This window comes from Phoxinus phoxinus (genome assembly GCF_949152265.1).
Source record: "Phoxinus phoxinus genome assembly, chromosome: 20".
NCBI classification, from domain to species: Eukaryota; Metazoa; Chordata; class Actinopteri; order Cypriniformes; family Leuciscidae; genus Phoxinus; species Phoxinus phoxinus.
Genome location: NC_136895.1, coordinates 20,493,703 through 20,517,998, shown reverse-complemented (window position 1 = coordinate 20,517,998; position 24,296 = coordinate 20,493,703). Strand labels below are relative to the sequence as shown.

At 39.6% G+C, this 24,296-nt stretch overlaps 1 long non-coding RNA gene across 2 annotated transcripts in view; it reads left to right on the top strand.

The window, feature by feature from the left end:
• The window catches only part of LOC306988863, a 53,385-nt gene that overhangs the window by 24,597 nt on the left and 4,492 nt on the right, over window positions 1–24,296 (top strand). The window contains exons 4-5 of one of the 2 annotated variants that reach the window (XR_013795506.1): window positions 5,267–5,392; window positions 22,419–22,921. This is a non-coding gene — a long non-coding RNA (uncharacterized lncRNA). Of the gene's footprint in view, window positions 1–5,266; window positions 5,393–22,418; window positions 22,922–24,296 lie in introns of those variants that run through there. The other variant, XR_013795505.1, reaches the window with a different exon arrangement.

Sequence of the window (24,296 nt, the reverse complement as noted above, 5' to 3'; positions counted from 1 at the left end):
TCTGCCAAGTCTTTTTTAGCCCTAATTTTGGCCACGTCCATCCTCTCGTTTGTGTGCATGTGTGTGTTTTCCACGGTTGATCATTACAAATGGCAGAGGTCACTCGGCTGGCAGATGTCCCTACTGCATGGGCCGCCCTTTCAATATCTATCAATCTCGTTTCCTTTGTGCCGTTTTCCCCTAGTTATCTGTTAATCCTTCTCCTTCGCTGTAATTAAATGCTTTAAGATTCACTGAGAACTTATATGCCCAGAGGGGACTCATTGGCCCGGTCCTAAATGGCACACTTGATGTGTAGGGTAAGTTCAGGGGGATTAGGAAAAAGTGTCCCAATCAACATGATTTCACCCTACTTGTTGTCACATTTTCGTGTATTAGTCACTTAGGTTTAAAAATAAAATAAAAATAATATATATATATATATATATATATATATATATATATATATATAGTGCAAAAATGCATTTATTTCAGTAATTCAACTTAAAAGGTGAAACTAATATATGATATAGACTCATTACATGCAAAGTGAGATATTTCAAGCCTTTATTTGTTGTAATTTTGATGATTATGGCTTACAGCTTATGAAAACCCCAAATTCAAAATTAGAATATTGTGAAAAGGTTTTCAAAGCTGTAAGCCATAAACATCAAAATTATATCATAAATATCTCTTGAAATAAAATTATTAGTCTTTTTTTATCTTGTTTTTTTGTGTGTTTTAGTATTTTGCTATGGAAGCTTGTTTCCACCACCTAATTTAAAAAACATTAGTAATAAAAAAGGTAATTGTGATGTTTTATCTCACAATTCTGACTCTTTTACTCAGAATTGCGTGATGTGAAATATAACTCACTGCCATTGTGAGTTATAAAGTCAGAATTGCGTGATATAAAGTATATTTACATTTAGATGTAAGCGTTAAACATCTGGTAATCTAGTGTTATCATAGCATCATCTAGTGGTATTTTTATGTTTAATGACGGCAAATTATCCCATTTATTACAACACAATATATTTCGTATAATAGACTAAAACGAATTTGTGGCTCTTTTTATTTTGTTTTAATTAGTTTTGGAGTCGTGAAAATGTATTATAGTTTCAGTTTTTCCAGTTTATTTTCACATTTCACACCGTTGCACATTGGATGCATGTAACGTTTTTCAACATTTGTAGTTTTTCATAACATAAAAGTAACCAAAATAAAACATTTTAGAAACATTGTAAAAGTTCTTACCTGGTCTTGTGTAGATGTACTCAAAATGTCATAAATTTAGACAAATTTCCCACATTTGTGGGGAAAGAAACGCTAAAATAACTGTCCATTTGGGTCCATTTCAGTATGGATGCTGCCTTGGAAGTGAAAATGACTACACAGATTCACAGGTGACAACAAAGTGCCACATCTCACTGGAATACTGTGAAATGTGTAATTTCCTGTGATAATAATCTAGATCTTGTTGGTGCACTTTTGCTTTTCCATTTCTCCGATTTCATGCATAAGAAAATGACTTCACTTAAGTGTTTTAGGATAAGAAACCCAAGACATACAAACACAGAAAGCTTTTAGACTCTGATATACCGCAAACTACTAACTGTCTCTCAGTAGTGAAGTATTCTAAGCGTTTCCCACTGCATTAGATCAGTGTGCTTGAGTGAACGCCAGCTTATCAGTGCCAGGCTGCCAATGCAACAGTGCCCACGTCAGCCATCAGTGCCCTGCCGGCGGGCCAATGCAAATGTCAGATTTTTTTAGTATAGGACAGAGAAAGAATTTACTTGGGTCATATTTTTTTTTTTATCTTACAAAGGATGGTGGCATGTCATGCAAACTGCCAATGTTGGTATCTGGCTAATTTGACTAGCTTCTGCCAAGTGTCAGATGAAATTAATTTTAAAAACTGTAGAATTGGATTTGTCAACTTTTAACGTCAACAACAAAGATAAGTTAAGTGTTTTTTCCTCTCTTAACTATACAAGATTACATGGTTATGCCGGGTACACACTGCACGATTTGAGCCCCAATTTTCACTCGCCGACATTTTTGTGGTAATCGCAGATAAACGCTAGCCTGGCTAACGCCAGACCCAATTCTCATTGAGACTTGGGTCTGGGAACCACATGTTCATTTTCTCGCATTTGAGGCGTGGTTTACGAATGCGCCGGCGCCGTTTATTGGGTGCTAAGAATGCCTATCAAATGCGCCTGTACGTAGCTCATAGCTAATCGTTTCCATTATACCAGATGACGTATGTAGAGAAATGGTTTAACGCCAAACGCTGCTCTTTTTTCTAAATAAAATTGCGATCTAAACTACTTAGAACAATATCTAAGGCTGCATCAAAAGGTAGCTTCGCGTCTGCTGCCATGTTGACTCCATAGATATAAACAAACTGCTTAGTTGTGTCGCAAAGATGTCGTCATCGTCTTCTTGCTGCTCCCTCCCCGTTCTGTGATTGGTTCCCTAAACGAGGCGAAAATCAGGTCCATGGTTTCCAGACTGCCTTTCAGCGAGAATAAAATCGCGCTGCGCAAAGGCAGTCTGGGGAAACCCAGGCTAGACAAACGCCCACAATCGAAGATAAATCGTTGCTCGTTTACATGAGTGACAAACGCGTAGTGTGCATTCAAAACTAGCCCGATTGCGTTCCGCGGGTAAAAATCGAATTGTCGCTTCAACAAAAACACCTGTAGCCCAACCTGTTTTCTGTGAGAAAAACGCAGACTTGGCAACACTGACTGGAAATTACGTTGGCGAAGACCTACAGCCAATGGGAGCGCAAGATGCAGGGCAAGAGAAAGTTCAGGGGGAGGAGTCATAGACCTGCAACAGATTATCAGCAACCAATCTCTCCTTCACATTCTTTTCTTTTCTTTATTTTTTGCTGAAAATTTGTGCGGAGACAACTTGGATAGCAAGCTTCTTGCTGGCACCGTTTTAACAGGAAGAAATCCAGTCTCGCACATGAACTCCTGTCTCACATGTGATCTTTCGTTATTTCCTGTATCAATTCGCGCTGATGTTTGGTTGTGAAACAGTTTTTAGGCCAGACAGAGTTGTCAGCGATTCTTCTTGTTGAAAAGTTGTGTAATGTGTGACCCCATGTCGCTGACACGTTGTGTAATGTGCACACAACAGCAACTAAATGATACTGCAGACAGTGGTGTAACGCGAGAAGAACAGTGATTCGAGGACTTTGAAAATCGTGCAGTGTGTACCTGCAATTAGTAGCATATTAGTATGCATATAATTAGAATAGACCTGTGAGTAATGACCTACTGGTAAGATAGGACCTACTGGCTACGATAGAAAGTTTTGTTTTTGGGACCTGTGAATCTAAGCAACCTTCTATGACAGGTCGTTGTTTTTTATCTTTTGGAAATTGGTTCAGTTTGGAGAACACATAAAACATATTTCATGAAAGCGTTTCAGGTGAATTAGGAATAAATCACGTGGTAAACCGCAGCTGCGTTTTCTCCGTGTTAATTGAAATACTCTGTGGAGTCCTAGCCGTTCGGTGACAAACATCAGCCCGCATTTGATAAAACGAGCACGCAATTTGGCAGCTTTTTTTTTCATGCTCCCCCCCCCCCCCCCATCCCCCATCTCTCTGTCTCTCTCTCTCTCTCTCTCTCTCTCTCTCTCTCTCTCTCTCTCTCTTTCACATCAAAGCAGAGCCGAGTGCGATATTGAGGAATTCCATTTGCCGAGCGTCTTTAATAGGTGCGATGGCAGACACGGGCGCGGGAAGGAATCTGATAAAGAGAGAGAGGCAAGCGAGCGTGAGAGAGAATTAAAGGAAGCGTCAGATCTGGCAGAGACGAGTGAGAGAGAGAGAGAGAGAGAGAGAGAATCAAATGGGTCTTGCCGGCGGAAGGGCGCCGTGACTCACAGGCGTTCCGTGACTGTTTCCCAAAACAGTGCTCTCGTCTTACCTGCCAGTTACCTCAGACAGCACGTTTATTAAACCGGAATGTCTGTCAACTGATAATTCTAAAAGAGTCTATTCTCAACTAGAAAATGCTGTCAATGATGTACATAGTGCAGTTGGGGGTCCTGCTTCTTTTAGGGGGCCCCTTGTGACATTATGCACTGTAAAACCTAAGTCAAATTTACTCAATTATTACTTAAAGTTCATAGTACTCAATAGAAATAAGTTATGTGAACTCAACATCTGATTATATCAAGCAGAACTCAAACGGAATGAGTTACAGCAGATTTCTAGTTAGCATGCTTTGCTTCCGACTGTTAAAGGAGTGTAAATGTTCAAACTAATTGTTATTTGATGTGTTTCTGCTCAATATTAATATTAGGGGTAATCTGTTAGGGTTTAATGTTCTGTTATGTTGAAATTTAAAAGGGTTTCTTGTATGTCTGAGTTTTAAACTTAATAGTTCAAGGCAATCGGTTTCCTCAAATGGTTTGAGTTATCTTAACTTGTTGGGTTTTACAGTGTGTTTTTAATAGTATTTTGTCTAATTTTCAAGTTGAAATATAAATATTCTTGAAACAAGATACGTTTACTTAAAAAGCAGCACTGCATATGATGCTAAGGCTTGATTTCAGAGAATTATTCATATTATCTTTAATACAAGTATATTTTGACAATTTTCCCCCTATTTATAAGTGTAAATTTTAAGTAGAAACAAGTTTTAAAAAACGGTATTAAAAAATCAGCTTATATTCAAAATGTATCAATATATATGAAAACAAATGATAATATCTCATGCCTTGTTGCTTCTCAGGTAAAACTATCTTGTTTTAAGGAATTATGTAAATGTCACTTTATTAGAGTGCTATTAAAACAACAGCTGTTGACCAATGTGCTGTACATATGTGACCCTGGACCACAAAACCAGTCACAAGGGTAATTTTTTTTTAAATTGAGATTTATACATCATATAATAATGTATAATTGGCCGAGATACAACTATTTGAAAATCTGGAATCTGAGGGTTAAGAAACATTGAGAAAAAAATAAAAATCTATAATTTTGACCCAAACAATGTATTATTGGCTATTTCCATAAATATACCCGTGCGACTTGTAACTGGTTTTGTGGTCCAGGGTCACATATATATTCTTCAAAACATCACATAAATGAAGTGACTAAGTTTTTAATTGGTCTTTTATCTTTTATCTGTTTATCGGAATTGAGTTTTAACTGATCGATTTCACACTTTTAAGAACCATTTAAAACATCTTTATTTTTTAAATGTATTTAAAATACATTTTTGTTATGCTAAAACGTGTTTTCTATCCGCAGAGTGGTGTAGTTACGGCATCTACTAGCGGAGTGGACCATTTTAACCAGCTAATCCCTGACCTCTTGGTGATGTCATGAACTGATTCCAGATCCGATGCAACTGGCTGTGGGAAGGACGGACTGCAGGTCAGTGTGGAAATATTCAAGGGTCCGGGGGAATAAACTTGAACCGGTACAAGTCCCACAGTCGCACTGGGTGAGTTTATTCCCTTAAGCGCAGTGTGGAAAATTAGCATGTCAAGCTGTGTTTTCCAGTGCATGGATCCACACTCACACACACACACACACGCACACACACACACACACACACACACACACACACACACACACACACACTTTAATCCTGTGCGGTGGGGATCGTTCTCTGGAGATTGTGCAGCATCTAAGACTGAGTCGCCGCTTTCTGACCTCTTCACATGCACACACTCCTCCCGTTAGGGGCCTATACGTCCGTTCTCAGGCGGTGTGTGTGCTGCGTACAGCTTTGATCCCCAGCTGAAGGGTACTTACAGGCCAAATTTCCAAATGCGTAAGAGTCAGCCCTCCCGCTGGAGAGAGAGACAGGATGAATTCTTACACGGCTCTGGGAATTGGGTCTCAGCGGCTGGAGCTAATAATATATCACTGCTGCCCCGAGAGACCGAGAGAGAGACAGCTAGACAGACAGGCAATGAGAGACATATAGATAGAGACAGCGATACGCAGAGAGAGAGACAGCGATACGCAGAGAGAGAGAGAGAGAGAGAGAGAGAGAGAGAGAGAGAGAGAGAGAGAGAGAGAGAGAGAGAGAGAGAGAGATTGAATCACTTTTATTTAAAACATATAGGTGAAACCAATCTGTGTTGCCACTAACACTCTACATTCCACAATCTCAATTACGGGAAAAACACACAAAAAACCAACAAAAAAACAAATTCAAAATAAAAATAAGAGAAAAAAAACAAACACCATATGACTTAAAAAGTCAACAGTAGATCATCATTTTCATTAACTGTGCATAACACTCCATTTATGGCCCAAGTATTCACAAACATTGGCAAACATCCAACCAGTTTGTAATATGCATATTCTATCCTGAGCCTTGATGCTACCAACCCCTTGAACATCAACAAAGGATCTAATGAATCATTACCAAGCATCTTATTTTTCCTGGTTTTCCAAATAGAGAGTTTGGCAATTCCAAACACAACATTTAATAAAACCAAAACATGTTTACGGCTAACAGAGTATGTTGGCCCAAAAATAAACAATGGAGGAGACAAATCTTCACCTAATGATGATACCCATTGGGATAAAAAGGAAAACAAATTACCCAACCGTACACATTGAACAAAAAGATGAAAAACAGTTTCATTTACAGAACAAAAAAGGCAACCGACCCCCACGTTTGGATCGAGGTGCACCACATGTCTGTTCGTAGCTATTGCACTGTGTACTATCCTCCACTGTAAATCACCAGTCCGTTTATCAATGGGGCGTTTATACAGTGACCGCCAGCTACCTTTGGGGGAGATGTCTGTCCCAAAAAAATCAATCCATTTCGATGACTTTACTCCAGAAAGATGATGTGCATTGGTCACTTTCACGCAAGTCACATACAGAGCTTTTTTTCCGGCAGACTCAAAACTGTCCAACTGAGGGGTTTTGAAGGACAGTAAAAGATTTTCTTCCTCAGGCCAATCCCTTATGCCAGCAGCTACCGTCAAGGATGGAAAAGCATAATCACACCCGACCATCCATTCTTCAATATGATTAGAGTTCTTGATAAAAAGTCTTTGATCATAATTCAACTCTCCAAACACTTCATCAGTAATTTGTTTTAAAAAACGAACAGATTTTATCCCAGTTCTCTCACCCAGGGTATCCAAACTGATGCTTAAAATGTGTCCAAGTTTTACACATCCAGCAGCTATCAGCCGCGATGACAAATTGTCAGAGCACAAGTGTCTGGAAGGCAAAAAGGGGTTCTGGAACAAAGGCTCTTCCATCAGCCACAAGCCTGCATGTACTCCAGCAGGTCTTGAGACAAAAAACACTTTCCAGGCTTCCATCATAGATCTGTAGAATGTCGTCAAGTCTGTCAAGGTTTTTTCATTCAGGTTCAATAAAAACAGGTGTTTGTCAAGTCCCATGTTGCCTGCTTTTCTCAGGAGGGCAACAGCAGTGTTGGACCAGACAATATCGCTATTATACAATAGTCTCTGAGCAGCATTCAGACGAAAGGCCATGAGTCTAGATTTAATATCCACAAGGCCTTGCCCTCCTTCTTGCACTGGCAAAAAAAGGACAGCTGATCGAACCCAATGCTGTCCCGACCAAAAAAAATTCACCAGCATCCTTTGAATGTCTTGGACTAATCCAACGGGAGGCTGTAACACACTGAATTTATGCCACAGCGCAGAAGCGGCCAAGTTATTGGCAACTAACACTCTCCCCCTGTAGGATAACTGGGGTAGCAACCAGTTCCATCTAGACAATCGGGTGCACACTCTCTCCAAAACTCCCTCCCAATTTTTCTTCTGAAACTCTTCTGATCCTAAAAACACACCAAGTAATTTTAGCCCTTTTCTATTCCAGTTTAAAATACCTGGTAATTGTGGGAGATTGCCTACATTACTTTGACCTGACCAGAAAGCTTCAGTCTTCTCCCAGTTTACCTTAGCTGATGATGCCCCTTCATACAACTCAAGTGCTCTAGACAAAGCTTTTATATCATTATTGTCTTTTACAAAAACTGTAACATCATCAGCGTATGCAGTATTTGTGATTCTTACAAATTGAGGCATTGAGGGTATTGATAAACCATTTAGAGTTTTCCTTATATTAAAAAGTAATGGCTCAATAGCAATACTGTACAATTGTCCAGACAAAGGACATCCTTGTCTAATGCCCCTTGAGACCACAATAGGCCGACTGAGGCCGCCCCCCACCTTGACCATACAGGAAGCTCCAGAGTACAACAAACGTATCCATTTGATAAAATCCTGACCAAACCCAAACGCCTCAAGTAGATTAAAAAGATAACTATGGTCAACACGATCAAACGCCTTTTCTTGATCTAAGGCGATCAACCCAACCTCTGCATCAACCATTTTGCAGATATCTAATGTATCTCTCACTAAAAAAAGGTTATCCATTATGGATCTTTTTGGAATGCAATAGGTTTGGTCTTGATGAATTATCAAATGTAAAAACTCCTTAAGCCTATTAGATAGACATTTAGATAGTATTTTATACTCTGTTGTTAATAAAGCAACAGGTCTCCAGTTCTTTAATAGGGTCAAATCTCCCTTTTTAGGCAATAGGGACAATACAGCACGTTGACACGTAGCAGGTAGAATACCATCTTTATAGCTTTCACAGAAAACTTCGTAAAGGTCCATTCCAATATGCTTCCAAAAATGTTTATAAAAATCAGAGGTCAACCCGTCAATTCCTGGAGAGCGTCCAGATTTCAACTGTCCAACAGCAATAGTGAGTTCTTCAGGGGTGATTTGTGTGTCCAAAGCAGCCTTAGAAACAAAGTCTATTTGCGGAAGTTCATTCATAAGTTGTGCTGCACAAATAGAATCGCAATGGTCAGCTTTATAGAGGGAAGAATAAAAGTCAACAGCATGACGACGCATTTCTGTAATGTCATTTGTGATCCTCCCACCTGGAAGACTCAAACATGTCATTTGTTTATACTGTGCCACTGAACGTTCTAAATTAAAAAAGTAGGCACTTGGGGCATCCATCTCAGTGACTGATATAAATCGTGACCTCACCAAAGCTGCTTTCACCCTCTCATTCAAATAAAAACTTAATTGTTTCTTTTTCTGTTGCAAGTTGTTGATAAAAACTGGGTCATATCTTCCTATCATTTCTATCTCTATAGACTTTATATCTCTTTCCAAGCCTTGAATTGTTTCTCTTTGCGTAGTTGTGCAATATGCAGTATACTGTTGACAACACATTTTTATTTGAGTTTTTCCAACCTCCCACCATTGTTTTAAATTTTCAAAATCATTTTTCTTCCCCTTCCAATGATTCCAAAAAACCACAAAGTGTTCAGAAAAAGAAGCATCCTGCAATAGTTTAGCATTAAAATGCCAATAAGAGGACTTTCTTGGAAACTGTGCCATATTTACAGAAATAAAAACCAGATGGTGATCAGAAAAACCTACAGGAGAAATAGAACAATCAATAATCCTATTATTAAAACATTTTGAAACATAAATTCTGTCTAAACGAGCAGCACTTATTCTATTGTCAGAAACTTTGACCCATGTATATTGCTTATCTATTGGATGCTTGATTCTCCACATATCTAAAAGTTCAGCCTCTTTTACCAAACTTGACAAATAATTGGATGAAAGCAAATGTGGCTCTACATTATTACGGTCAACATTGAACTTCTCTGTGCAGTTCCAATCTCCTCCAATAATGATGTTTCCATCACTAAAATCTTGTTTTAAAACATCAGCTAGAATTCTAAAAAACTTTAATCGCTCATGTCCCACATTTGGTGCATAGACATTTATAAAATAAATTGTCGTCCCTTCAATTATAGTTTTGACAAGAACCAAACGACCTTTTACAATTTCCTCAGTATTTTCAATACTAGCTTTTGTATCTGGAGAAAACAGGAGAGCAATCCCAGCGCTCAGATTTGTACCGTGGCTAAGTACATGTTTACCTTTCCACCACATCCCCCACTCTACTTCATTATCCGTATCACTGTGGGTTTCTTGCAATAAAATAACGTGTAATTTTTTATTTTGCATTATTTCAGATACCAAAGCTCGTTTATGACTATCCCTCCCTCCATTAATATTTAATGAACCCACCCTCAAAAGATCCATATATAAGTTTAGGGAGGAAAGGAAAAAGATAACAGCAGAAAAAAACAGTAGAAATAAAGATAAACACACCGCGTGATACATGGCTATAATCACTTATAAGAAAGCCTTTAGCCTCTTCTTCTTATCAGCTTCTCTACATCTTCTAATAACTGTAACATGTTTTTTTAACCGGAAGCGTTTCTTTTCACTCAACTGATCAACATTTGCAGTCTTTTGAAGAGCGGCTACTGACCTCTCAAATTTTCCAACGTCAGGAAAAAATTCCTTAATGCTGACTTGTTTCCCGAATGTCTCATCAAGAAAACCATTAATTTCATCTAATGTATATAAAGAGGGATCTTTAGTGGACATATCTTGTGAATCGCCCTCATATACAGACCCTCCTTGGGAATCACATTCATACTCATCAGATGCACCATCTACTGCATTTCCATCATTGCTAAAACACAGCTCTCTCTTTCTTGTAACCAAACAACCAGGCTCACACCCACGTGAACTGGGCCCTGCAACTTCTACAAAATCATCTTGCTTCCCATCTGCATTGACATTTTGAACAGCGTTTACAGATTTTTCACTTTGCTGATGTTCATTTATATTAGTTTTGGCTACAACATTCTCATGTAATCCCACTTCCATAGCGGACGGCGCCGCACCAGTATCGCTTACCTGCGCTGGGCCTGCGTTTTCCTCTCGGACAATGCGCTCCTGCTCCACCACATCTCCCTCTCCTGAGACAGTGGGCCTATCCTCCGGTACACGCACTCTGTGTGGGCACGCAAATTTTTTATGCCCTAAATCGCCGCAATCGAAACACCTCAAGCTACCAGTGGTTGCATACACCATATACATTTTCCCTTCGTAACGTACTCGGAATGAAACATCCAACGTATTCTCGGGGGAGTCTAAAAACATAAACACCTGTCTTCTGAAAGATTTAACATGCTTCAGAGACGGGTGTTTACATCCTAGGGTAATTGTTTTAAAACCACTGGCAAATTTACCGAACCGTGCTAATTCCCGTTCCAACGCTTCATCCGGAATAAAAGGTGGAACATTGGACACCGTAATTTTTGCTGTCGGAGCGAATAATGGGGTAACCTGAACAAAGTTTTCATTTATGACGAGACCATTCTCGATTAAACGACTAACAAAATTTTGTTCTTTCAAGAACACTACTACGGCTTTGTTCATACGAGAAGCGGACACAATATTCTCGTGTCCTACTTCTCCTCCAGCCGAAATGAGCACGTCTTCCACTGTGACGCCATCCTCAGGCACACATCTGAAACCATTACGCAAGGACAAAGACGGCGCCTCCTCTCGAGACGCCATCTCTCCCCGCGCAATGCTCACACCGATAATCAAAAGAAGTCAAAAGCAAACTTTAGCTCATGTAAAGAATAAAAAGTGAAAGAAAAAAAGAAAAGAAAAAAAACCCCGTAATTGAGGCTAGTGGAAAAAAGACCCACACAGCTCAGACCTCACCCAACACCTCCACCCACTCCCAACATGCGAGAGAGAGAGAGAGAGAGAGAGAGAGAGAGAGAAATGGTTAAATATGTTAAAACACTGTGGTATCAAATGTTCACAGATGTTCTAATTTGTTACACTGTTTATTTAAATGTAAGTTATGTTATAATATTTTATTGTTTTGATGTTTTTATTATTATATTTCTATGTATTCCAAGCTTTGGCAATATTGTATTATTTGCAGTCATGCCCAATGAAGCAAATTTGAATTTGAGAGAAATGAACAAAGTTAGAGAATGATGTACAAAGAGGTAGATTGATGGATGGATGGATGGATGGATGGACAGGTAGAGAGAGACAGAGTCAGAGTGATAGGCAAACAGAGAGAGACAGAGAGATAGATAAAAATGAAAGCAGAGATAGACAGGTAAGAGACAGACTCAAAATTTAAAGAGAGAGAAAGAAAGCTACAGGCTGAGAGAGAAAGACGTTGTGATGCAGAAAGATAGAAAGATAGAAGGGCAGAGAGAAAGATAAATTTAGACAGAGAGACAGGCGAGGTTCTGAGGGTGTGTGTGTGTGTGTGTGTGTGTCCAGCAGGCCTGTGTATCGGTCATCAATGCACAGTTAAGAATATCGATGAGGCAGTTATTGACGAACGCGTGTATTACAGAAAGTGTGACCAGCGCTCTGACCCAACACACACCCCTCTCTCTCTCTCTCTCTCTCTCTCCGTTAATGTTGATCTGACCTCACTGGTAACGATTTCACACACAACCGCAGAACACGTCTGGTCATGGATGAGCTATTCTACCCGCAGGAAGCGCATCATCAATACAATTATCATATCGCAGTTTATGACATTACAGTTGAGTCGCTGAATCGAACGCAATTGAATTAAATCACGTCGGCTCGTTACAGGTGACGACAGACAGGCCGAGTCAGTCATCACGCCTAGAGCGAGAGAGAGAGAGAGAGAGAGAGAGAGAGAGGGATTTGGCTCTTTATCTCTGCGCTGCTCGACGCTGCTCAACGGCCAGTAAGCAGGATTAATGGTCCTGTCTCAGCGTGAGCCAGGTACACACACACATACACGCACCGCAAGCTGCCACACAATCTCACACACGCACACACACACACACACACACGCACACACACACACACAGGAGCAGAGCTGGTAATCGCATGCAAACAGCACACGCTTTTCAGGCAGCGCTACTTGCGCACACACATACTCTCATTTCAAAAGCACAGGAAGCACCTGTTTCTCTCCCACAGAGCCTCGCACACACACGCGCCGCTGCGTTCATTCCCTCACGCTCTGTCTCTTTTCTCGTCTCAGCTCTCGTCCCGCTTCTGCAGTCAGGGTTTCCCTGGCGCTCTTCAGACAGCGGTGGAGCGTGACGGCAAGACGTTCCCCGGAGAAATCCCGCAGCCGTACACTTCTGCCGCTCGCTCCGCTCCGTCCCTGCCATCGTTTCTGTAAACGGGCCTTTAGAAAGCAGACCGTAGCACTCAAGCAAAGGCTTGATTCAAAACAACTTCAGAAGGACAAACACTAAAGGCGATATTGTTAAGGAATTGGGCTCCACCGTTTGCAAAGTATTTCAGTTATTGGCACAGACTAAAAGGTTGTGCGTTTAGCATGTATCAAGCTACTCTGAAGCAACCTAATATGGATCAGACAGCCTCTGCATCTGGCACAGCTGTCCTAAAGTCCAAGAACAAGCTTCTGACGTAGTTAATATCTCAAAGAACTTAATAAAACAAAGTAAGTTAGTACAGGTAATTCACAGAATAAGGCACAGTTGACACAAGTATATCAGTGCCACTGAAAAAGTAAGCACAGAAATAGCCGTTATCAAAGTTAGCACAGCACAGTTAGCAAAGTTTTCACAGAGGTAGAAAAAGTTAGCACACAAATAGCAGTTATCAAAGTTAGCACAGGAAAGGCACAGTTCTCAGTTAGCACAGGAATAGAACAGTTAACAGAAGTAGCACAGTTATCAAAGTTAGCATAGAAAAAGCACAGTTAGCAAAGCTAACAGAAAAAGCACAGTTGTCCATTAACACAGAAGCACAGTTGTCAAAGTTAGTACAGAAATACCACAGATATCAGTTACCACACAAATATAAGTCATCAAAGTTAGCACAGTACAGTATAGCACAGTTAACACAGGAATAGAACAGTTAGCAAATGTATGTCAGAAAACAGCATGTGACAAAGTTAACACAGATATTTTAGAGAACACAACACTGCTAACACAGTTAGCATAGGTAACTGGAGGCATAGTAGGCCCAGCTAGAATAGGTATCTGGAGTAAATGAACAGATAATCCCGAAAAAAAGTAGCACATGTGACGTGGTTAACTCCAAGAACAGCAATTCAGCGAGCACAGGACATGGCTAAGACCGGTCATTTTGGAGGACAGCAAAGCTTAGTTAGTATAGTTGTTATTGATGTAATATAAGAGATGAAGAACCGTTATCATATATCGATTTCATTGATTGTATGAAATAAAACAAACACTCTTAAAAATAAAGGTTCTTTATTGGCTTCAGTGGTTCCATGAAGAACCTTTACCTTCCATGGTACCTTCCCCCCTGGTAACACAAATATGCTCTAAAATGTTTTTACTAATGTTCCCATTAATTTATGAAAATGTTATTTCAAAACATTTTATTTATTTATGTTTTTTCCTTGATTATACAAATGTTAAGAACACATTACATTCTCTTTTACAAACATTATGAAAACGCTCTCTAAACATTCTTTAACAAGAAGTAACATTTAAGAAATATTAGACAAACATTCAACTAAAATATTTCAGAAAAAAAGTTAAGTTTCAGTATAACTGAAAAACAGTTATTAAAGTCCAGATAACTTGGAATGAACATTCTATTAACATTACAGGAGAAACGTTTGTTCATAACTTTGAGAGAATGTTCATTGGACCATAGTGGAAAAAGGTTCTTCACATCAAAATGGTTCTTTTAAGAACTTTTCACTTAAAGGTTATTTGGGAACCTGAAATGGTTCTTCTGTATGGCAGAGAGGTCTTCAACCCTACACTGTCCTGCAAAGTGTATTTCCTACCCGCTTCAACACATGTATTTTCGAGCGATCCTAAGAGCTTGATTATCTAAACTCAGGATATATCAGCGGGTCCCCAGGAGTAGGGATGAAGACAAAGGTCTGGTTTCACAAACAAGGCTTAGATTAAGCCAGGATTTGGTCTTAGTTCAATTAGGGCATTTATAGCTTTGTGCCTTAGGGGAAAAAAACCGTGGATCTGATATATTTTAAGATATGTCTGTACTTTCAGTTAAAAAACTGTTAAAACATGTATTTTAGTCTGGGACTAAGCCTAGTCTGTAAGTAATACTTAATAGTCGCTCAGAGAATTTTTTTGCAAAAGATAAACCCAACACATTCTCACTCCCAACTCGTCCCATTTTGAGAGACACCATGAGAGTTACGCAACAGAAAACCCGCAGCTAACTGTACTAATGGCATATCGATCTGGGAAGGATGAGGACAATCCAGCTAAATCTTTTCTTCTCACTTTTACGTCCAGCCGTGAAGTAAAATGAAATGCTTTTATCTCAGGCACAGGCAGAGCAGCGCGAGAGGCCTGGCACTCACTGTGAATGTCTCTGCGTGCCCTGTGAGCGCGCGCGCAATATCTGCCGATCTGCCTCGACAGTAATCTGTGCGCGCGAAAGAACGCTATATTAAAATGATAAGAGAGAACTTTAACCAGATTAAAACGAGGCGCGCGCCGCTAAATGGGACGCCGTCGCAACGGACCGAATAGTTTCGTTGAGTCGTTTGCGCGGCACTCTTTCTGCCTCCGTCTCTCTCTCTCTCTTTTTTTTTTCTCTCGTCATTAATCTCGTGGCAGCGCTGCAGGAAACAGCCTTTCACAGGCAGCTGGAATTTCATCTCCTCCCTCGGTCTTTATTACTCTTCCACTCAACCTATCCCTCGTTCACCCCCTCCCTCTCTCGCGCGCGCTCTATCTCTCCCTCCGTTTATTACGGCGCTCTAATCACTCGCGCGCAGGTAACAGAACACTGCGCGGCACACAATAGCGCCGGCCTTCATCGCACCTCTACGCACACACAAACAGAAGCACGGGCTCATAAACTAACGCGCGCACACACATACACGCACACCCTCTAAATCGCACACGCCGTGGATTCTTCTCTCAGAAGGGCAGGGTAAGTGACGGGGGGAGGAGGGGTGGCTCAGAATGATAAAGAGAGGGGGAGAGACGCAGAGCGTGATTAGAGAGAGAGAGAGAGAGAGAGAGAGAGAGAGCGAGAGCGAGAGCAAGCAGCATATAGCGGAGCCCGGCGATACGGAGAACGGTGGTACAGCAGCCCCCCCTAGCGGCCCATAGTGCAACTGTCCTGTTGGCGCGATAGCCGATCGGGTCGGCTCCTCTTGGAAACCCCATTGGCATGGTAAAAGACCTGGCTGGAGCCTATATGCAAAAGTATTAGAAAATATAACACACACACACACACACACACATATATATATATTTTTTTACGAGCGTCTTAAAGTTGAATGTGAAGATCATTTAGACTTATTTAAGGGCACATTTAATAAAGAAATGCTATTCTTCTGAACATGATGGAATGTTATGAAAGTTTTATTTAACAAATATTTTGACTACTTGATTGTGTCTCAAGCCCATTAAAAATGGAATATTTTAAAAACTAGACTATTACGAAAATCTTTCAAAGAAATATTCAAACAAAATAAAGCAGAGCTACTTTGATTTACACAAGTGAAAACACCTGGAAACGGCCCGCTCATAAAACCCTAGCATCCGGATAGCACAGTCTTGGCACAGGCGCTTTTGCACAGGCACATCTCTGGTGTTAATAATCTCGGTCTCGCGTTCTGTCACTCTCGGTTCTCTCTTGTGGCCTCTCGCGCAGCGTCATTCACACCAGCTCTGCACACACAAATGACACGTGTTTACACACACACACATGTTTTCACAGAGCAAAACTGCAGATCTGTGTGTATTTAGATCACAATCTTTAATCAGCTATGGCAACATGACATACTAAAGGGTAATGCAGATTTGAGTTCCGCAGTGTTTGTGTCGATGGCTTCATTTACATAGCCTAATAGACAATAATAACAAGTCATAAAATGTTTTAATAGCATCCAAATGTCAATATAAATATATTTTTACATTGACACTAAAACCAGACCAATGTGGAATGTTCTGTTTTTTAAAATAATAATAATATGCAAATCTGAATATTTGACATTAATTAAAAAAAAAACATTATTGCCAAACTTTATTTATTTATTTATTAAACTTCTTTACCACCAAAATACAATCAAATTGGCTAAATATATATATATATATATATATATATATATATATAAATATATTAGGAGACAGAGAACTTGTTCTGGGGGCCGAAGATTCACCCTGGCTGGAACTGTGTGTGTCGACTCTCTGCGCAGCGGATCAGAGCGCGTCGTGCTGTGGCTCCTGCGAACAGGCAGACAAATAAACCGTTGGCAGGATCTGGTGTGTGTGTGTGTGTGCGTGCGCGCGCGTGTTTGTGTGTGTGTTCCTGGCAAGACGCGCTGCTCGTCCGCGCGGTTAAATCCTCTCATTTCCTTCCACCCATGTTGCTCATCACAGAAAACCCCACCCACCCTCTCCATATCAGAAACTGTCACTGAATCAATCTACCCATCTATCTATCTATCTATCTATCTATCTATCTATCTATCTATCTATCTATCCATCCATCTATCGTCCTTTCTTTCTTTCTTTCTTTCTTTCTTTCTTTCTTTCTTTCTTTCTTTCTTTCTTTCTTTCTTTCTTTCTTATCAAGGGACCTCGAGTTGACAGAAGCAGCGAGACGGCGTTCGGCTGCTTCCTTTCCTCTGCCTCAAGCACACAAAATCAAAGACATGAGACTTACAAGCAGCGAAAAACTTCCCCAAGGGAAATACCAGGCTTGCATGTGGCTGCTACTGCCAACGAACACACACACACACACACACACACACACACACACACTGCGGTAAACCACACTGACAAGTGCTATACCAAATTTCATGCAGTTCTGGTCTAGAGTTCAACTGATTCACACACGTATACACACACACACACACACACACACGAAAGAGAGAGTTTAACTGGACCTGTCAGGCGCTTTTGTTCATCTTTAATGTTCCATCTCCTGCTAGAATTACAGGGCTAATCTCAAGCACACAATGGTGCATTCTTCAGGCAGGAAAGATATAACTCATGGTGACCGTTTCACTACTTGGAATAGCATACTAGCACACTACTTTTGCAGCATGTATAATGTGTACCGCATGGGATATAACACCCAGTCGGCCTACTACATTTTCCATTTGGTTCGAACACACTGCGTGAAACGCTATTCTACAATGCAATACTGAATTTGGATGGAATAGCATACTATACTATTTTTGCAACATAAATATAAATAATAATAGTATACTATTCCAATTTTTTTTAAACGGATTCCTGTCATACCACTTAGTGTCGAGTATATAATGTTTACTGAGAGAAGAAGTATTAAGTATGTGAAGTATTATGCCTTATTCTGATTTCAAACAGTAGTGCTACGTTGTTGTCACATGACCTTAAATTGCACATTTATATCAGCAGTGTCCAGTTATCTGGGATATAAATATGGTTATTTTACACGTATGTGTTAATCTGGTCAATGCAGTGAAATAGAGAGTCAAGAATGAGATCACGGTTGTCTTGCACATTGCATTGTGGGAAACAGTATTACAGTCAGTGTGCTTTGTGTAGTACACATTTTGATTCCATTCATAAAGGAAATTAGCAAACTATGTACAGTATATACTGAACAGTGAGTAGTCCACATGCAGTCTGTATGTGTGTGTGGCATGAAGAGATCTGTTTCATTGGCTGGCCAGATTTGACTGACAGACAACCAGTCCAGTGGGGTTTTAGAGTCTCAGTTCACGCTGTTAGCCTTTAAATGTCAACTAGAGAGCAGCACCAGACAGAACGAGAGGGGCAGTTGTGTTCAGAGTCTCCTCTCAATGCTGTGAATGTACACACGGTGTGTGGGAATGAAATAGATCATGCAGTACAGTGATTATTGCATCCAAACACACACAACACAGGCAATATGTCAGAGACACAGAGTTATTTGGTGGCTGATTTGTGTAAAATGCTCAATGTGGCTTTTTCCCCCAATGGTTTTTGCCTGTATTATGTTTCATGACTGATGTTTCCTCGGGAAGGAGTAACGTGCTGAATGCTAGCAGCTGGTGCATACATGTACGTGTCACTTACCTTAACATTTAAGAAAGTTGTGAAAAACTAGCAACATTTTCATCTATATGAGCATCACTTTTCAAGCTTCTTGTTTTTGTTTTGTTTTTTTCATTTACGCACAACAGCGTTTTTGGCTCTCTGAAAACGCAAACATTTGAAAACGGGTTTAAAGTGCACATTTTAGAAAATTATATGGCTATCGTCTCTGTGTAAACTACAAAAACGCAAATTTGTGAAAACGGTGACGTCATGCACATGCGTTTTACGTGTTCAGTCTATAGACGTGTAATGTTTCTTTACAAAGTAACATCGCCATCTACTGTTTTGTTTGATTTAAACTAAACTCAACGTTTTTAATAGTTCAGTGAAAAAAAATTGGCGTAGGATTTTCTGAGTGGAAGTTGTTTCAAAGAAAATTAGTAACATTGAATTAAACATAAAATTTCAAAGTAGAAAGACTAAAATTGTATAATCATGTAAAACATACTCTGATTTTTACAGTGCATTATGGTATTCTTGTCACATTAACTGTTTGAATTAGCATACTAGCGCACTACACATAGGCTATTATACAGTCCATACTACATTCTGTTATAAGAAAGTTGAGCAGATGATATACACCTCTTTTTAGATACTCCAGTAAGGTAGGAATGCCTAACTAGGTTAGCGACCACCAATACAGCGACTTGATATTCTTAAGCATAAAACATAACCTGGTTAGGCCACGGTGCGTGATTGTGTAGTGGCTGGGAAACAATGAACCCAGTGCCCTGCGGCGCAGCTCACTCACAGGACTCTTCTGTATTCTCCAGCGCTGCGTGGTCCTCTCAGTGGAGCTGCGTGAGGGGGCCCTGTCAGCTAGCGCTCTGGCTGGAGGCCCAGACCACACACACATGCGCGCACACACACACATGTGCATACACACACACACACCACTCTGTGACAGCAGGCAGAGTGCTTGGCACTGCCCGCCGTCAGACAGGGGCAGGCCGGAATGTCAGCGGGCGGCAATGGCTGCCACGGCAACAGATCCATCAGTGTCTGCAGAGGGAGATTCCATTACCGTGACGACGGGTTACATCATCCATCTCCGCAGAGCTCTCGCAGGTTCTGTTCACGAGATGGGAAAAATACATGAAAGCTCCATACTATTTCATAGTGTTACTGTTTTTAACTCTGTATGATAAAATCATATTAAATATATGACAGATAAATGGATTGAATAGTGTAGATGAGGAAAGGAAACTACTATGAACACCATCTGCATATCAACGTGCTTAATATCCCTTTAGAACACCTTAGCACCACTCAAAAGCACTTACTTTAGGTCACCTTAGCATCCGCATAGCAACATGCTTAAAATCCCTGAGGATGCCTTAGCAACTGCTTAGTAATGCACTCAAAATTACTTACTGTCGATCACCTTAGCAACCGCTTAGCAACGTGCTTAAAATCCCTCAGGATGCCTTAGCAACTACATAGCAACATGCTCAAAAGCACGTACAGTAGGTCACCTTAGCAACTGCATAGCAACATGCTTAAAATTTCTCAAGATGCCTTAGCAACAGCTTAGTAACATGCTCGAAAGCACTTACTGTAGGTCACCTTAGCAACCTCTTAGCAACGTGCTTAAAATCCCTCTGAATGCCTTTGCAACCGCTTAAAGCTTGCTCAAGTCAGTATGCTCTGTGATTTTTCTTTTATGTTTTGCCAGGCGAAATCATCTTCATACATAATAGATATATTTGTGCGATGTATCACTCATAGGAAAATATGAAAAAATCGACACCGTTTAAATTTAGTTTTAAAAAAACGAAAGAATAAAACACTCAATAAAACAAACGCAGATAAAAGCACTAGACGAGGATTAGTTTGCATCACATAAAACACAGACGTCGTTAGAGGTATAAATTATGAATATTCGGGAATAAGAGCCGCGCTGGTCTCTGCCCGCTTTCATTGACGGTTTTCCGGGAGTGTTATTTATCTTGGGAAGCAGGCCGAGCCGGAGCGTGTGATCAGGAAGAGAGCGGGAGCTTGATTGATGTGTGTTTATGGGGAAATGAGTGATGCAGAGAAACACACCACAATGTATTATAGACAGCGCTGACAGCTGTATAATTTTGTTATTATACACTCTTGCGCGAGAGCGAGCGGGATCTCTCCGTCAGCGTGACCCTTTGATCCGATTCGACGACACCGTGTCATTACATGCGCCTGCTGTCAGAGCGGGAAAACAGCGAACAGGCGCGCGCTGGAGTGCTCGAGCACAGGGCGCGCTTATATCTTTCTCTAAAATATATAAAATATATGCTTATATCTTTCTCTAAAAAAATGAAACCAATCTTCTTATAATATGAATACATTTTACATAATTGAGTATGTGTAAAATGAATTGGGTGTAAAAATGTGCTCTTTTGCTGCTTGTAAAACATTTTATAGGCTACTATTTATATACAAAATATATCTTTCACTAAATCGAGTTTATTGTTCAGAACCAAGGATTCAGCGGTGATGTCACATCCCGTTAGTCTCACAGTTTGTGCCCCGACACACACACACACACACACACAACACGTCCTCTGTGTCTCCTTTTTAGACTGCACACAGCTCAGAGAAACCTCAAGCTCACCTTACGCGCGCGCGCGCACACACACACACACACACACACACACACACACACACACAGCATCTGCCTCACTTCCACCGCTCTCATCTGCAGACTGCAGATATCACACACATTCAAACTCTCACCTTACACACACACACACACACACACACACACACTCTGATGTTACACAGATGCTGCTCTGATTGTTCTCCAGAGGCCTCGACACACACTGACTGAATCCAAAACAAAGTATCTTGTTTTCTGTCTTGTTTTTGCTTCATGGTGCAGACTTTCCATTGACTTTAATTGATTTTATTTTCAGCTAATTATATTTGCTAGACTCTAACATCTTAGTGAAACCTTTATATATATATATATATATATATATATATATATATATATATATATATATATATATTAGGGCTGTCAAAAGATGAGTCGCGATTAATCGCATCCAAAATAAAAGTTTGTGTTTACATAATATATGTGTGTAGCCTACTGTGTATAATTATTTCTATATATAAAAACACACACACAATCATGTATATATTTAAGAAAAATTGGTTATACTTATATATAAAATATTTATATATAATATAAATTATATAAATGTATATACAGTATGTAAATGCAATTATTCCCTTATATACATGAATGTATTCATACATAATAATTCTACACAGTATACACACATATATTATGTAAACACAAACTTTTATTTTGGATGTGATTAATCACGATTAATCTTTTGACAGCCCTAATATATAAATTTTATATTTTTGATTTATAGATTTTAGTGTAATATTTAGTGTTGCAAACAGCAAAACCTGAACAACACACAACCAAACTTCATTTACTGTTTTAATTTGTTAAACATTTACTGTTTTGCTCCTCAGAGTTGCATCCATTTTCATGAATGTGTTAAGGACTGTTGAGGGAAACACACAGTGTCTTTGAACTTGACTTGTAGGATGTAATTTGTTTTTGTAAAAGTTATTTGATCTTTAAATGGCGTTATTTGTTCTTTAACTGATGTAGATTGATCATGAAATGTTTGTTTACATGTAGGTTTTTCTTAAAGTTTTTTGTTTTGTTTTGTTTAAATGTTATCGTTTTTTGTTTAAATGTTGTAGTTTGTTCTATAGATTTTAATTTGTATTATTTTACCAGGAAGTCCCATTGAGATCAAATTAACTCGTTTTGTTTTTTCCTTTAAATGTTTCTTTAAATATTGTAGTTTGTTCAATAAATGTTATTGTTTTTTGCTTCAAGGTTTGTTATTCTTTAAATGTTGTTGTTTGTTCTTTCAAGATTGTTGTTTATTAGTTCTAGAGTGAGTTGAACTACATGTGCATGTTATATTTGTACTTGAGATGTTTGTGTATATCAGACTGATAGCTTTTCTTTTAAGTTAATTTCATTGACATTTTCAGATGTGAAGCATCTTTGACTGTGAGGGTGAGTTGTTTATTGCCTTGTTGATATCATTTGTTTTTCAGTTCTTCGAGTTGTTGTTTGTTCTTAAAAAAAGCTGTTGCCTGTTCTTTCACAGTGTTGTTGTTTATGAGCTCCTCAGTACAGTTAGAAGATCAACATGTGTGATATTTGATAGACCTGTTTGTGTGTGAGACTTGTGAAGCTCCTGCACATGTCCATCGCGATTAGCTTTATTTTGGAACATGAAGTGTTTTATGGGAAGAACCGAAATGAGTAACGTCACAGATGTTGAGTAACGAAACAGGTGGTTTTGAAAAACAAGAGAAGTCTGCCAAGACTGTGAAGGGTATGTGCTGGCCACGCTATGGGCGGCCCAATGGGAATTCATCCGATTGCCACTCCGGGTCTGCATGTTCCCTTACTTTAGCACTAGAGCGTTCTCGCTCAGTTTATGAGTCTAAGTATAGAAGTGTGACAGAGCGATGACAGAGTGTGAGTGCACGCGTAGTGTTCATCAGGAGAGGAGATTCACATCTGCATTATCAGCTGTATAAAACACCGCTAAGATTACACGCTGAGCACATGCACACACGTTTAGCATCCTTGCTAGCGTTGCGCTAACACATTTTAAAATGTTACCATTTGAAAGAGTAATTAGCTTAGTTCTTGAAAAAAAATTAAATATAGGCCTATAAAAAACGGATATAATAACTTGTGTGAAAATGTTTTGAGTGTGTCTAATGTATGTTTGCATTGTTTTCCATTTTTGGTGACAGTGTTAGCGTGTGATGTTGACGTAGCCTACAATAAAAATGTTTGTCATACAATCTAATCACAAAATCTGACTGGATTAGCTTAATGTAAATTTGTTGTAAAATTTTACGATAGCCTATTAGTTATGATCATCACAAACAGCCTATAGCTACACATAACCTGGTGGAGCTGTTAATTGTGAGTAAATGAGATTAAATCATTATAACTCGTGGCTTATTGCTTTAGTTTATAGCTTTATTAGACCATTTAGTGAGGAATAAACACGACTTGTTACTGATCTACAGATTAAGTTTATGACTTTATATGTCTGGAGATTGTTATGTTGATACTCTTTCAGAGTAATTTGCAATCCGATTCTTGTAGGCTATCCGTTTCCACGCGCGTGCTTGAAATTGTTGACAGTGCGACGAATATCTGTGAAGTTTCGACACCGTTTCACGTCAACAGTTTAGTGAAAACATGTTTTCATCTCCAAGTGGTAATGGTTACTATGTGGCTGTTTGTAAATAAACATAAAGGAGAGGAGGGTCGAGAAGCATACTGTAGCCCGGGGCAAGTTGGCA